Source organism: Papio anubis, chromosome 14 (assembly GCF_008728515.1).
Source record: "Papio anubis isolate 15944 chromosome 14, Panubis1.0, whole genome shotgun sequence".
Taxonomy (NCBI): Eukaryota; Metazoa; Chordata; class Mammalia; order Primates; family Cercopithecidae; genus Papio; species Papio anubis.
Window position 1 is genome coordinate 99,854,860 of NC_044989.1, and position 14,381 is coordinate 99,869,240.

A 14,381-nucleotide genomic window follows, 5' to 3' on the forward strand; every position below is an offset into this window, starting at 1 on the left:
TAGATTGTTTTGGGTAGCATGATCATTTTAATAATTTTTTTTTCAATCCATGACCATCTTATGCTTTTTCATTTGTTTGTGTAATCTTGGATTTATTTTTTCATCCATGATTTATAGTTTTAAAATTGTAGAGGTCTTTCACCTCCTTGGTTAAATTTATTATGAGTATTTTATTTTATTTTTGTAGCTATTTTAAATGGGATTGCTTTCTTGATTTCTTTTTCAGCAAGTTCACTATTGGTGTATAAAAATGCTACTGATTTTTATTTTTATTTTTATTTTTTGAGGTGGAGTCTCACTCTGTCACCCTGGCTGGAGTGCAGTGGCATGATCTCAGCTCACTGCAACCTCGGCCTCCCGGGTTCAAGCGATTCTCCTGCCTCAGCCTCCCAAGTAGCTGGAATTACAGGTGCCTGCCACCACCCCCAACTAGTTTTTGTATTTTCAGTAGAGACAGGGTTTCACCAGTTTGTCTAGGCTGGTCTCGAACTCCTGACCTCAGGTGATCTGCCCATCTCGGCCTCCCAAAGTGCTGGGATTACAGGCATGAGCAACCGCGCCTGGCTGCTAGTGATTTTTGTATGTTGATTTTGTATCCTGCAACTTTACTGACTTTGTTATCAATTTTAAGAGTTTTTTGGTGGAGTCTTCAGGGTTTTTTTCTATATAAGATCATTTAGTCTGCAAAGAGAATCACTTTGACTTCCTCTTTTCCTGTTTGGATGCCTTTTAGTTCTTTCTCTGCCTAATTGCACTTGCTAGTACTTCAGTGCTATGTTGAATCAGAATGGGTAAATAAATTATGCTGTACTCATAGCGTAAACTAACTATCCTAGTGTGTCCAGAACTAAGAAATTTCCAGGAACATAGAATTTCCAGTACTAAAACACAACTGTTTGGGTTTTAGACACAGTGTGTAAAAAGGTTAGAAGTTACCACTCCATCCTAAGAAATAAAAAGCAGATAAAACTGAAAAATCAACAACTCTTCTTAGATAAGTCAGAGAAATGAGGTCACAGGATAAACTTCCATCTCAAAATTGGACAAACAAACAGGTGAATACAGAGAATCACAACTTAACCTGAGCAGAAACCACAAGTTGAAACCAGTGCCAGGGTAGGGAAATTAAGCAACTAATTTCTGGAGGATCTGTGTGGACAAGTCTGAAAGTTAAAAAGTCCAGGGGGGTTTGGCTGCAGTCACTCATGCCCGTAATCCCAGAACTTTGGGAGGCTAAGGCAGGATTGCTTTAAGCCAGGAGTTCCAGACCAGCCTGGGCAACAAAATGAAAGCCTGTCTCTGCAATTTTTTTTTTTTTTTTTTTTTTGCTGACATGGTGACATGTACCTGTAATCCCTGCTACTTTGGGGAGCAGAGGCAAGAGGATCTCCTTAACCCAGGAGTTTGAGATTGCATTGAGCTATGATCATGCCACTGCACTCCAGCTTCGGTGGCAGAGGAAGACCTTGCCTCTTAAAATTTTCTTTTCTTAATTTTAAAATTTTTTTAAAGATTTAAAAATTCTATCCCAGTTCTCACTACTCTAATCATCAGGGATTTCAGAATGGTACATGGACATTGTCAGCCTCTGCTGTTTTTCTCTACAACTTTGGTAGTAGCACAAAATACATCCAGATGGTATGCTCTTCCTAAGTTTCTCTAAATTAAAAATTTTTTAATTAAAAAAAATCATGTGGGGCTCCCACACTTTTGTAGGTTTTACCTCCTGAGATACTATTAAATTATCATACTGAATATCAGAGAAAATCCTGTCAGGATTCCAGCAGGGGCAGAGGTAAAGTAACCGTTTTTGAAACACCCCAGAGCAGCAGTCCCCAACCTTTTCGGCACCAGGGACTGGTTTCCTGGAAGACAATTTTTCCACAGATGAGGTGGGGAGATGGTTTCAGGATGACACTGTTCCACCTCAGATCATCAGGCATTAGATTCTCATAAGAAGCACACCTCCTACATCCCTCGCATGAGCAGTTCACAATAGGGTTCACGTTCCTATGAGAATCTAATGCTGCCATGGATCTGACAGGAGGCAGAGCTCAGGCGGTAATGCTGCCTTGCCCACCACTCACCTCTTGCTGTACAGCCCGGTTCCTAACAGGCCACGGACTGGTACCAGTCCACAGCCCAGTGTTTGGGGGTTCCTGCCCCAGAGCATACTGTGCTCCTTAACAAGATATGCCCTCAGCAGAAACTACTTAGAACCAAACTTTCTGGAGTTTTATTAGAGCCTAACTTACCTGGGGAAAAGGAAATGTCACACTCCAGGCCCCGCTAGCCATCCCGTCCCACCTAAGGATGGGAGAGAACTGAGAAGAACTTTTGAAAATCACAGTCCAGAGATACAGCCTTATTAAAAGACTGAAACCTAGTCATAGGACTATAAAACACTTCCCCTCTCATACACCTTACCACTATATTGCTAAATGCCTCTTCTTCTTTTACCAAGTATGTCATGTCCATCTTTCAACAGAAAATTACAAGGCATACTAAAAAATAATGAATTCAGTTGAACAGCCTGAACAAACATCAGAACAACAGTCAGATACAGCAGGAATGTCAGAACTACCAAACCAGGAATTTTTTAAAGTTATGGTTAACATGCTAAGGGCTTTAAATGGAAAAAGTAGACAACATGGAAGAACAGATGGATAAGGTAAGCAGAGACATGACAATTCTAAAGATGAATAAAAAATACATGCTAGAGATCAAAAACACTATAACAAAAATAAAGACTTTGATGAGTTTATAAGTAGTATTATCACAACAAGGAAAGAAACTCTGAGTTTGAGGATATCACAATGGAAGCTTTCAATACTGAGAAAAAGAGGGGAAAAACAAAAAATCAGAGTATCTAAGAATTGCAGAGCAGCTACGAAAGATGTAGCAGATGACTAATGGGAACACCAGAAAAAGAATTAAGAGAGAAAGAAAGAGAAGCAACATTTAAAGCAATAACGACAAAATATTCCTAATTCCTCCTTTTGTCCCTGGATCATTGCTTTTATTCATTTCACTTACATATAAGCATATATATTTACACTCATGTATTCACAAAATGACACTGTGGTCAATGGCAGCCTACATATATGACAGTGATCCCATAAGCTCAACAAATTCCCCCAAAGGCCCAATTTTCCCAAATTAATAACAGACAGAAAACCACAGGCCCAGGAACTCAGATAACATGAAGCATAAAACAAAACAAAACAAACAAAACATTTTACCACTTCTCAAAAACCATGCAAATAAGACAACAGTGGAGTGAAATACTTAAAGCATGAAGAGAAAAAAAAACTCACCAACCTAGAATTCTGTACTCTATTAAATTATACTGTAAAATCAAGGAGAAACACTTTCTTAGACAAACAAATACGGAGCAAATTTTTTGCTAGTAGACCTGCCTTGCAATAAATGTTAAAAAATTTTTTCAAAGAAAAGGAAGATGATATAAAAAAGAAACTGATGTAAATTTAAAAAGAAAGAACATCAGAGAATGAATAAGTGAAGGTAAAATAAAAACTTTTTTATTATTAATTGATCTAACAGACATTATTTTCAAAATAGAAGCAATAATGTTTACATTATTTAGTATATATATGCATGTGTATACATATATGTATGTAAATATGTGTATATATACACACACATACAGTCATATGTGTCATTATGTGTCACACAACGACAGGGATACATCTTGAGAAATGTGCTCTTAGTTGATTTCATCATTAAGTAAATATCATAGAATGTACTTATGCAAATCTAGATGGTACAACCTCCTATATACGTAGGTTATATGATATTGCCTATTACTCCTAGGTTACCGACCTGTACAGCATGGTACTGAATACTGTAGACAATTGTAACACCATGGTAAGTATGTGTGTATCTAAATATATCCAAATGTAGAAAAGGTACAGCAAAAAATATGGTATTATATTTTTATGGGATCACTATCATACATGCAGTCTATTATTAACCGAAATGTCATTATGTGATGCATGAGTATATACACATATATGCCTATATATAAGGGAAATGAAGGAAAGCAATGACACAGGGCACAAAGAAGGAAATTAGGAATGTTTTGTTATTATAATTACTTGCTCTACCTGTGAAATGGTACTTTGTTATTTGAAAGTAGACTTGGATTTGTTGTTAATGTATGTTCTAAAATCTAGGGCAACAACCCCAAAAAAGTAAATTATATATACATATATATACACATACACCCACACATATACACACACATACATGTATATATATATAAAATATGGTAAAACAGCAGAGAAAATGATATCATATAAAATGCTCAAATGAAACCACAATAGGCAGAAAAGCTATGGAAGACAAAAATAGGAACAAAAATTAGGGCAACAAATAGAGACAATAACAAATATGACAGATATTAATCCAACTATATCAATAATCGTCTTAAACATCAGTGTTCTAAATACACGATTTGAAAGACAAAGATTGTCAGAGTGGATCAAAAAATAAGGTTCAACCTATTTTCTGTAAGTTATTGACAAGAAACCCACTTTATGTAAAGATATATAGAGAATAAAACTAGTGGAATAAAGAAAGAAAATGGGAGCAGCTATATTTCAGACTGAGTAGGTTTCAGGGCAAAGAAATTAGTTAGGGAAAAAGAGGGGCATTATATAATGATAACGGGGTCAATACTCCCAGAAGACATACCAATTCTTAATGTGTATTTGCCTAATAATAGAGTATCCAAATACATGAGACTGAGCTTTAAGAAGAAACATTAATCCACAATCATAGTTGAAGACTTAAACATCCCTGTATCAGAAATGGGGAGATTTCAAAGCCAGAAGATCATAAAGAACACAGCTCAACTTACCAGCACCATCAACTGAATATAATTGATATTTATAGACCATTTCATTCAACAACAGCAGAAAACCCATACTCTTAAACTCACATGAAATAGTCACAAAGATAGACCACATTCTGATCCATAAAACAATCATAATCAGCTCAAAAAAATAGAAATCATAACAATGTTTGCTCTCAAACCAAAACAGAATTAATCTAAATATCAATAACAGAAAGAGAGCTGAAACATCCCAAAATACTTGGAGATTTTATAACATACTTTTAAATAACACAGAAGTCAATGGAGACTATCAAGAGATATTTTAAAATATTTTGAACTAGATGAAAACGAAAATATAATTTATTGGAATATGTGGGATATACTGAATGCAGTGCTTAGAGGTAAATTTATAGCATTGAATGCATATATGAGAAAATCTAAAATCATTCTTCTAAGCTTTCACCTTCAGAAACTAGAAAAAAAAAGTAAATTAAATTTAAAGTAAATTTTAAAAAAAGAAATAATAAAAATTAGACCAGAAATAAATGAAATTTAGAACAGGAAATCAATAGAGAAAATTAATAAAACCTAAAGCTGTTTCTCTGAAAAGAGCAATAAATTGATAAACCTTTAGCCAGGCTAAGAAATGAAGTAAGAGAATACAAATTACTAATATCAGAAATTAAAGAGCAGATATTACTACATGGCCCATGGACATATAAAGGTAATAAAAGAGTATTGTTAACAACTCTATGCCCACAAATGTGAAAATCTAGGTGAAACAAAAGAATTTCTTGAAACACACAAGATGTCTAAACTCACACAAAAAATAGACAATATGAATAGGCCTATATTTTGTAAAAAATAAATTAATAACCTAAAACAGAAGGTGTCAGGCCCAAATGGGTTCCCTGGGGAATTCTATCAAACACTTAAAGAAGAATTTATATAAATTGTCTACAATTTTTTCTAGAAGATAGAAGCAGAGGGAATACTGGCTAACTCATTCTTTGAGGCCAGCATTACTTGCCAAAACCAAAGACACTATGAGAAAAGACAACTACCGACCAATATTGCTTATGTAGATGCAAAACTCCTCAACAAAATATTAGCAAATTGAATCCAACAATATTTAAAAATATTATATCCTGCAACCAAATGAGATTTATCCCAGGTACATAAGTCCAGTTCAATATTCAAAAATCAGTTAATGTAATCTATTACATTAACAGGGTAAAGAAGAAAAATCACATGATCATCTCAGTATATACAGAAAAAACTTATGACAAAATCCAACACCCATTTAAGGTAAACACTCTCTGGCTAACATAGGATGGAGGGGAACCCCGTCTCTACTAAATTTAATACGAAAAACTAGCCGGGCGTGGTGGCGGGCGCCTGTAGTCCCAGCTACTCGGAGGCTGAGGCAGGAGAATGGCCTGAACCTGGGAGGCGGAGCTTGCAGTGAGCCGAGATCGCGCCACTGCACTCCAGCCTGGGTGACACAGCGCGAGACTCCGTCTCAAAAAAAAAAAAATTAAAAAGAAGAACATCTAAAAAAAAAAAAACCTACAACTAACTTTACACTCAACAGTGAGAAATGTAAAGCTTTTCCACTAATCTCAGGACCAAGACAAGGATTTCCCGTCTTACCACTGCTCTTCAACCTCACACTAGAAGTCCTAGCTAATGCGATAAGACAAGAAAGTGAAATAAAAGATATATAGATTGGAGAAGCAGAAATAAAATCATCTTTGTTTGCAGAGTGCATGGTCATCTATGTAGAAAATGAAATGAAAAATCTTTAATAAGTGATTACAGCAAAGTTAAAAGATACAAGGCTTGTAATCAAAAGTCAATTGCTTTTGTATATTCTAGCAATGAACAAGTGCAACTTGAAATAAAAAACACAATTCCATTTACATTAGCACCCCCTCAAAAATGAAATACTTGCATATAAATCTAACACTGTATGCATGAGATCTGTATGAGGAAAAATACAAAGTTCTGATGAAAGATATCGAAGAAGAACTAAAGGTATTCTAATGTTTATATGAAGAAGTAAAAGACTCAGAAAGGCAACTCAATACACAAGATCAGATTACTGACACTACCTGACTTCAAAACTTACTATAAGATCACAGTAATCAAGACAATGTGATATTAATGAAATAGTAGACAAATAAATTAGTGTAACGTAACAGGGAACCCAGAAATACACTCACATAACTAGAGTCAACTAATCTTTGACAAAGAAGCAAAGGCAGTACAATGGAGCAAATATAGACTTCAACAAATGGTGCTGGAGCAACTGGCTGTGCACATGAGAAAAAAAATACATCTAGACACAGACTTTACAATCTTCACAACAGCTTAATCAAAGTGGATCATAAATCTAAAGGTAAAAAACGCAAAACTATAAAACTTCTGAAAAATAACATAGGAGAAAATCTAGCTGACCTTGGATATCTTTATTACTTTTTAGATACAACAATAAAGGTACTAATAAGCTGGACTTCATTAAAACTAAAAACATTCGCTCTATGAAAAAGTATCAGGAAAGTAAAGTACAAGCCATAGATAGGAGAAAATATTTGTAAAACGCATATCTGCTAAAAGATTCTACCCCAAATACACAAAGAACACTTAAAACTCAACAGTAAGAACACAGACAACCTGATTTAAAAATAGATCAAAGATTTTAAGAGACACCTCAACAAAGAAGATATACAGATGACAAATACGCCTAGGAAAAGAAGCTCCACATTCTGTATCACCAGGGAAATGCAAACTAAAACAACAATGAAATATCATTAAACACCTATTTGTAAAGCCAAAATCCAGAATGAAATGCTGGTGAGGATGTGGTGCAACAGGAACTCTTATTCGTTGCTTGTGGGAACACATGATTCAGTCACTTTGGAAGTCACTTTGGAAGTTTCTTACAAAACTAAATATACTCTTACCATATAATCCAGCAATTGAATTCCTTGGTCATTATCAAAGGACGTGGAAACATGTCCACACAAAAACCTGCACATTATGTCTATAGAAGTTTTAGTCATAATTGCTAAAACATGGAAACAATCAAGATGCCCTTCAGCAGGTAAACGGATGAATAAACAGTCTGTTTCTGGGAAAACTGGGATGATTGGTCTTCATACAGTAATGAAATAGGATGAATGAACATAATACCTTGAATGAATCTCATAAGCAAATTGTTTGATGGAAAGAAGTAAAACACCAAACAATGAGTTCTGTATCGTCCATTAATATAAGTCTCCTAAAGGAGGCAAAACTAAACTACGGTGATTGGAGGGACATACAAACTGAAAAAAGGCAAAGATGGTTACTCATTGAGTGGCTCCCCTTTCTCCCAGTGGGCCTGGGAGAGGTAATGAGGAAGTTTTCTGGAGCGGAGAAATGCTGTCATTCAGGAACAGAGTGGGGGTTTATCAGTGTTAGTTGTATAATAAATCATTAAGATGTATTTGTGATTATTTCATATTTCTGTATTTATGTTGTATTTTAGTTTTAAAAGGTTAAAACAAAAGATAGGGTGAGAAAGAATAGCTTTATACCACAGCAAAAAAGCCTTTCTGTGTCTATTCTGGAAGACCATACAGCAGAGCAGAAACTGCATAGATCTTGGAATCAAAATACCTGGTTTAAATTTTGGGTTTACTCCATGACCTTGGGCAAGTTGAGCGTATCTCTTCCTCTAGGGGCAAAAATACATTGGTTTCATTTTACTGAAGACATATCTATACAGTATGCTTGGCACTTCACTGAAATACTCAGCGTCATCGAACAGGGAGACAATAGCGCCTATTTCACAAGTTGCTGTGAAGAATAGAAGAGACAAAGAAAGTGAAATGTCCAACGGGAACCCACCCATGTGAGCCAGTCAGTGGGTGGCAGGTCCCCACTCTGCATCCTCATTTCTCATGTTTTTAGGACTATTCACTGCAGATGCAGTTCTCCCACAGTGCCAGGAAATATGATGTTCTACATTTGATTTCAGTTCTGCAAGCGTAAAACTGTACATGTAGATGCAAATTGTTGGGAGCAGATGCTGCCATGTTGTGGAAAGGGTGGACCTCTGTCTCCTGCAAGAAAGTCTTGTCTAACTTGAAGTCCCTACCAGCCAGCCCTCATCCACTCTTGCTTATGGGTCTGGAGAAGGGCCTCTACCAAGAGGGAAGAACCTCCAGATATTTAACTAGAATGGCCAAGATAAGACTGTAACAAAAAGGGATAGCAAATACCAATTCCTATTATATATCACCATGTTTCAATCAGCGCTATCCTGTGGCACAGCTTCAAGCAGACAACAGTGGCTCTCTATTGGGGGTTTAATGTTGAGTGAAGCATGGTCTCTACCTTGAAGGAGCTTAGAGGGATGGGGGGCTCATACATTAGGAGGGTAAGCTCAGATCATTAAACAAGAGCACATCTGACCTGCTGCCAAGGCATGCAAATGAGTTGGCCTTGCACTTGATTACATGGGACACATTCAGCTGCTCTTATGAAAACTATGCCAAGGACAGAGAACCCAATGTAAGCTTGACCAACACCTATGCAATATCTCCTCCATGGCAGACACCTCACTGACTTGGTCCTCATATTGCCCCTATCTTAGAAGTGAAGAAATTGAAGCTTGGGAAAACTAAGTGGTTTATTTTTGGTGTCACTGGAATGAAGTATTAGAACCAGTTTATACAGCTGGGGTTAAAGTAAAGCCCATTTTCTTTCTGCCATAACCAGAGAGCTATTTATGAAGACTTTTCTGTGGCATGTCACAGGTTAACATTTCTCACATGGTATTCCGTAATACATCAGTGTCCCACAAAATGTTAAAATAAAAGGCTGAATTTGGTCAGAAAAATTAGCTAAACAATTCTTGACCCTATAGGAGTTTTCATCACCTGAAGCATTTCTATTACCAATTATGACCCTCAAGGGAGAATACATACTTCATTTTACAAATTTATGTATTTAATTTTTTGAGACGAAGTCTCACTCTGTCACCCAGGTTGGAGTGCAGTGGCACGATCTCATCTCACTACAACCTCTGCCTCCTGGGTTCAAGCGATTCTCCCACCTCAGCGCCCCCAGTAGCTGGGACTACAGGCGCACACCACCACATTCCGCTAATTTTTATATTTTTAGTAGAGTTGGGGTTTTGAGATGTTGGCCAGGCTGGTGTCCAATTCCTGGCCTCAAGTGATTCTCCCCGCTTGGCCTCCCAAAGTGCTGTCATTACAGGCATGAGCCACCATGCCTGGTCACAGATTTATTTTGACACTCAAATATTTTATTCTCCCTCGGTACACAAGTGTTCCATGGAACCCAGTTTGGGCAATGATGCCCATTCTCAGTGAGATGCTTCTTGGTGCTAAATTGGATATGTAACTGCGCAGAGAAAATAATAAGCGTCTCCCCATAAACCCAGTAAAATAAAGCTCACAAACTCGCCTGTCATCCTCCATGTTTGAACATCAACTCAACTGTGTGCTTTGTGACAAGGCTAGGAGAAAACTCACGCTTCTAAGCAAACATCAGCAAGCTTGCATTTTTTGTTATCGTTTGTCCTTTAGAGGAGTTCAGAACTTTAACTAGAATTATAACCAAAGGACAAGAGACTTAGAAACAAAATGATTCTTAAATTCATAAATAGAAAACGATGTCTCCATGGCCTCATTAGTAAAAGGTTCCTAAAGCTGGATGTCCACCAGAATTATCTATGGAGACTTTTAATTTGTTGTAATTTTTTACATTTATTTTCTTTTATTTTTATAGATTTAGGGGGTACAAGTACAGTCTTGTTGCATGAATATATTGTGTTGTGGTGGAGTCTGGATTTTTAGTGTATCCATCACCTGAATCATGCACATAGTCCTCATTAGAAAATTTTTGATCCCTCACTCACCTCCCACTGACGTACTTTTCTGAGTCTCCAGTATCTATCATTCCATTCTCTGTGTCTAGGTGTACACACTATTTAACTACCACTCGTAGGTGAGAACAACAGTTTTTGACTATTTCTGAGTTATTTCACATAAGATAATGGCCTCTAATTCTATCCATATTAGTGTGAAAGACATAATTTTCATTCTTTTTTGATGGCCGAGTAGTTTTCCACGGTATATAAGTATATATAAATATATATACCATAGAATATATATACACACACACACACCCCACAGAATACTATATATAGTATATATAGATATGGATATATATCATTTTGTTTATCCAGTTATCCATTGATGGACACTTAGATTGAATCCATTACTCTGCTATTGTACATAGCGCTGCAATAAATATACAAATGCAGGTATCATTTTGACATAATGATTTCTGTTCCTTTGGGTAGATAACTACTAGAGGGATTGCTAGATTGGGCAGTAGTTGTATTTTTAGTTATTTGAAAAATCTCCATACTGTTTTCCATAGAGATGGTACTAATTTACCTTCTCACCAACAGTGCAGTTCCCATCAACCGTGGTTCTGATTCAGCAGGTCTGTTTTGTGTTGTTTAGTTTCGTTTTTGTGTTCCATCGGTCTGGGCCACAGAGCCATTGCTCTCCAATGAAGTAACTCTACTTCACTGATAACAAAGACAGAAAATTAAGTTTTCAAGTATTGCCTTGGTGTTCTTGATTTAAAGTGTAATTTTGTGAAGAAACTGGAAATATCCTAATGCATAAGAATAAAGAATTTCTTGAATAAAATATGGCCCTTCCTTACAACTGAATACACTGTGGTTCAGTACATATCATATTATGGAAGGAATTTAGTACCTCCGCTGTCCCTGCTAAATGGCCCACCCCACAGCCCTCAACTGCCAGTCGGTTTCTACTTTGCTGTGACATTCTTCTATCCCACCTGCCTAGTCAAGATCATAGACAAATGTCCCCTCGTCCCTTGGGTGCACATGCAAAACTCGGCAACTTATAAGCAACTCAGAGAGGAGAGATGAGGACAGGTCCACCTAGGCGCTACTTCTCACCGCTAATCTCTGCATCTGCATCTTCCCATTTGCTGAAAGGGAGCGGAAGGCTTCCCTGCTCACATTCTATTCTGAGTTCCCCCTGTCCTTGACACATGGTCAAACTCAAAGACAGAATCCATCAGTTCTTCCTCTTTGTGTAGGTTTTTGTCATTTAGAAATCCCTTCCTCTCCCCACAAAACTGGCTTTTAAAATGATCACTTTCTGAGAAAGTTGAGAAAGTGAGCTTTGAGACGTAATGAGCAACGGGCTTGTCCTCCAGGCTGCTGCTCATGCCAGGAGCTTCAAGATTCAGCCTTGGTTGTAGACAGTAATGAGGAAACCATGGAAAGAGCAAAATTAAAAGACAGTCTTTCTATTTGCAAATATTGGGTTTATTATGCTTTAAAAAAATAAAAAACCTTTCTTACTTTCAATGGTAACTTTACTTCTGCCTACCTGGTCACTTTCTCTCGTTCTTAGGGACCACCTCCTTCCCTCCTTGCCCATCACTTGGGCCACACCAGCTTATGGGGCTCTACTGGGACCCACGATTGAGAGGTACTGATTAGCCCAGCAGGGCAAGGGAGTTGGTCTCACACTGCGATTCAGGCAACCAGGGTGGGATCAGCCAAAGCTGGGACTAAGCCTGCAGTGCCCACAGCCACCTCCACTGCACAGGAGACAATGACTCACTGGGCTTCTGAGGGCAGACATAGAATCCCTGCTTATACTCATATCATGTCCCAGCCCTTTGATAGAGATGCTTGAAATGAATCAATAGCTATAGCAGAGATCATTAAACCTACCGGCAGTATTTGCTTCTGTGTTCAATGATCCACTTTTTCTGCCCCCAAACATTCAAACATTTCTTTTCCTTACTGGGTTATTTTTATCTCCTCTTCTTATCTCTTCCATCTGTCCCCCCCGAGCACCAATACATATATGTAGCTCCATTGTCATAGGACCGACTTGGCATATTCTTGAACACTCTAACAAAATCACTACCTTTTATGGCTTGAGCATACCTCAAGAAGATGTCAAGACCAATTCCTTTATTTCATCAGTGACACCGAGAGATGTTATCAGTCGTCTCCAGGATTACACAGCCAGGTAGCAATGGTATGGAAACTAGAAATCAGGTCTAATATTGCACCTCTCCAGTTCTCCTGAAGTGTATTCATAAAAGGCAAATCTGTTTTAATGTTAACTCAAGAAATGCACAGAATGCTAAATCTGTGTACACACACACAAACTCGCACATAGCTCTCAACACCACACATAAATGCTTTTGATTATCTTTCTTTTTTAAAAAAAGTGCTTTCCTTGCTTATCCCTTGCAGTTTCAATAGCTCAGAGAGCTAAAAGTTGACTCAGTATCTACATTTTTAAAGCACTCCTTTTCAGAAGCAATGCCCATTTTGAAACAAGCTTACACATATGTGAAAAAATGTCGTGCTTTATATCATGTTGTGCCTCTGGACATTTTGTCAAATTATTTTCTTTTTTTTTTACTTTGGGTCCTAATGATCCCAGACACTCACTATGCAAGGGAGTGAAATATGTTGCTCGCCTCCCTCCCCTTGAAATATTTAAGTAAGAAGGGGCTCTGAGGCTCTGTGTCCTCTGCTCAGATGGATCGCCCACGTCCTCTATTCATATTTGCGCCTGCGTCCTTGCTGTTACCCTCATCTACATACATGCCCTGATCATTTGCAGGCTGTCTTTTCTCCTTTGAAACAATCTCTGTTCTTTATATCCAAGCAGTCAAACTCACGCATTCATTTTACTGTTTCCACTGCTACTTTGCTGTATGGGTATTTGTATCGATGATTGGGAGCAACTAGCAGTACATAAAATACATGTGTTCAGCATTTTTTTCCATGGAAACAAAAGCAGGACCACCTCCGTGTCTCATGCAAGAGCTCCACTGAAAAAGATCTCCACCGGGTGCCAAAGGAAAAGTCATGCCTACCAGGACCAAACTGGCGACAAGAGCGATAGGCATGTTCTTCCTTGAATTCTAACCTTTTCTTGCTCTGTTAGCATTTTCTACAGATCTTTCAGAGGGGACAAAAATCAACATAATATTTTCCCAGGCTGCGATGGGTCTTATGATGTGTGGGGCACCATCATGACCTAGTTTACAAATCTTCATTACCTGGGCATATGCTCAGAGCTTCTGCTGCTTGCCAGCCCTGGGTCTGGGGTTGGTTCTAATAAGGACCACTTTCCATTAAAAGTGCTGGCTGTCCCCTCAAACTCAGGAGACAGCCTGACTTTCTTCAGGACTTATTAGAGTGTCCACAAAAGAGTTCATTTAATGCAAAATGTTTATAATTTATTAGGATCATTAGAGCCTCAAAAATCAGATACAACATTTCAGCAATGGGATAGTCCAAAATCACAGAAAGCAGTTCATTAGGAAAATAAAATATACCATTGTGCTTAAATTAGAGAATATTTTCTCATTAGTAAAATAGGATAATGCAAGATATCTGAGAAGGAATGAGGGAGAGCTTGCTAGC

The 14,381-nt window shown here is 37.6% G+C and overlaps 1 long non-coding RNA gene across 1 annotated transcript in view; it reads right to left on the reverse strand.

Moving 5' to 3' along the window:
• Positions 1-12,875, reverse strand: part of LOC110741147 — a 174,166-nt gene extending 161,291 nt beyond the window's left edge. The window contains exon 1 of the long non-coding RNA XR_004178414.1: positions 11,335-12,875. This is a non-coding gene — a long non-coding RNA (uncharacterized LOC110741147). The remainder of the gene's footprint in view (positions 1-11,334) is intronic.
• Between the last annotated feature and the right edge of the window lie 1,506 nt (positions 12,876-14,381).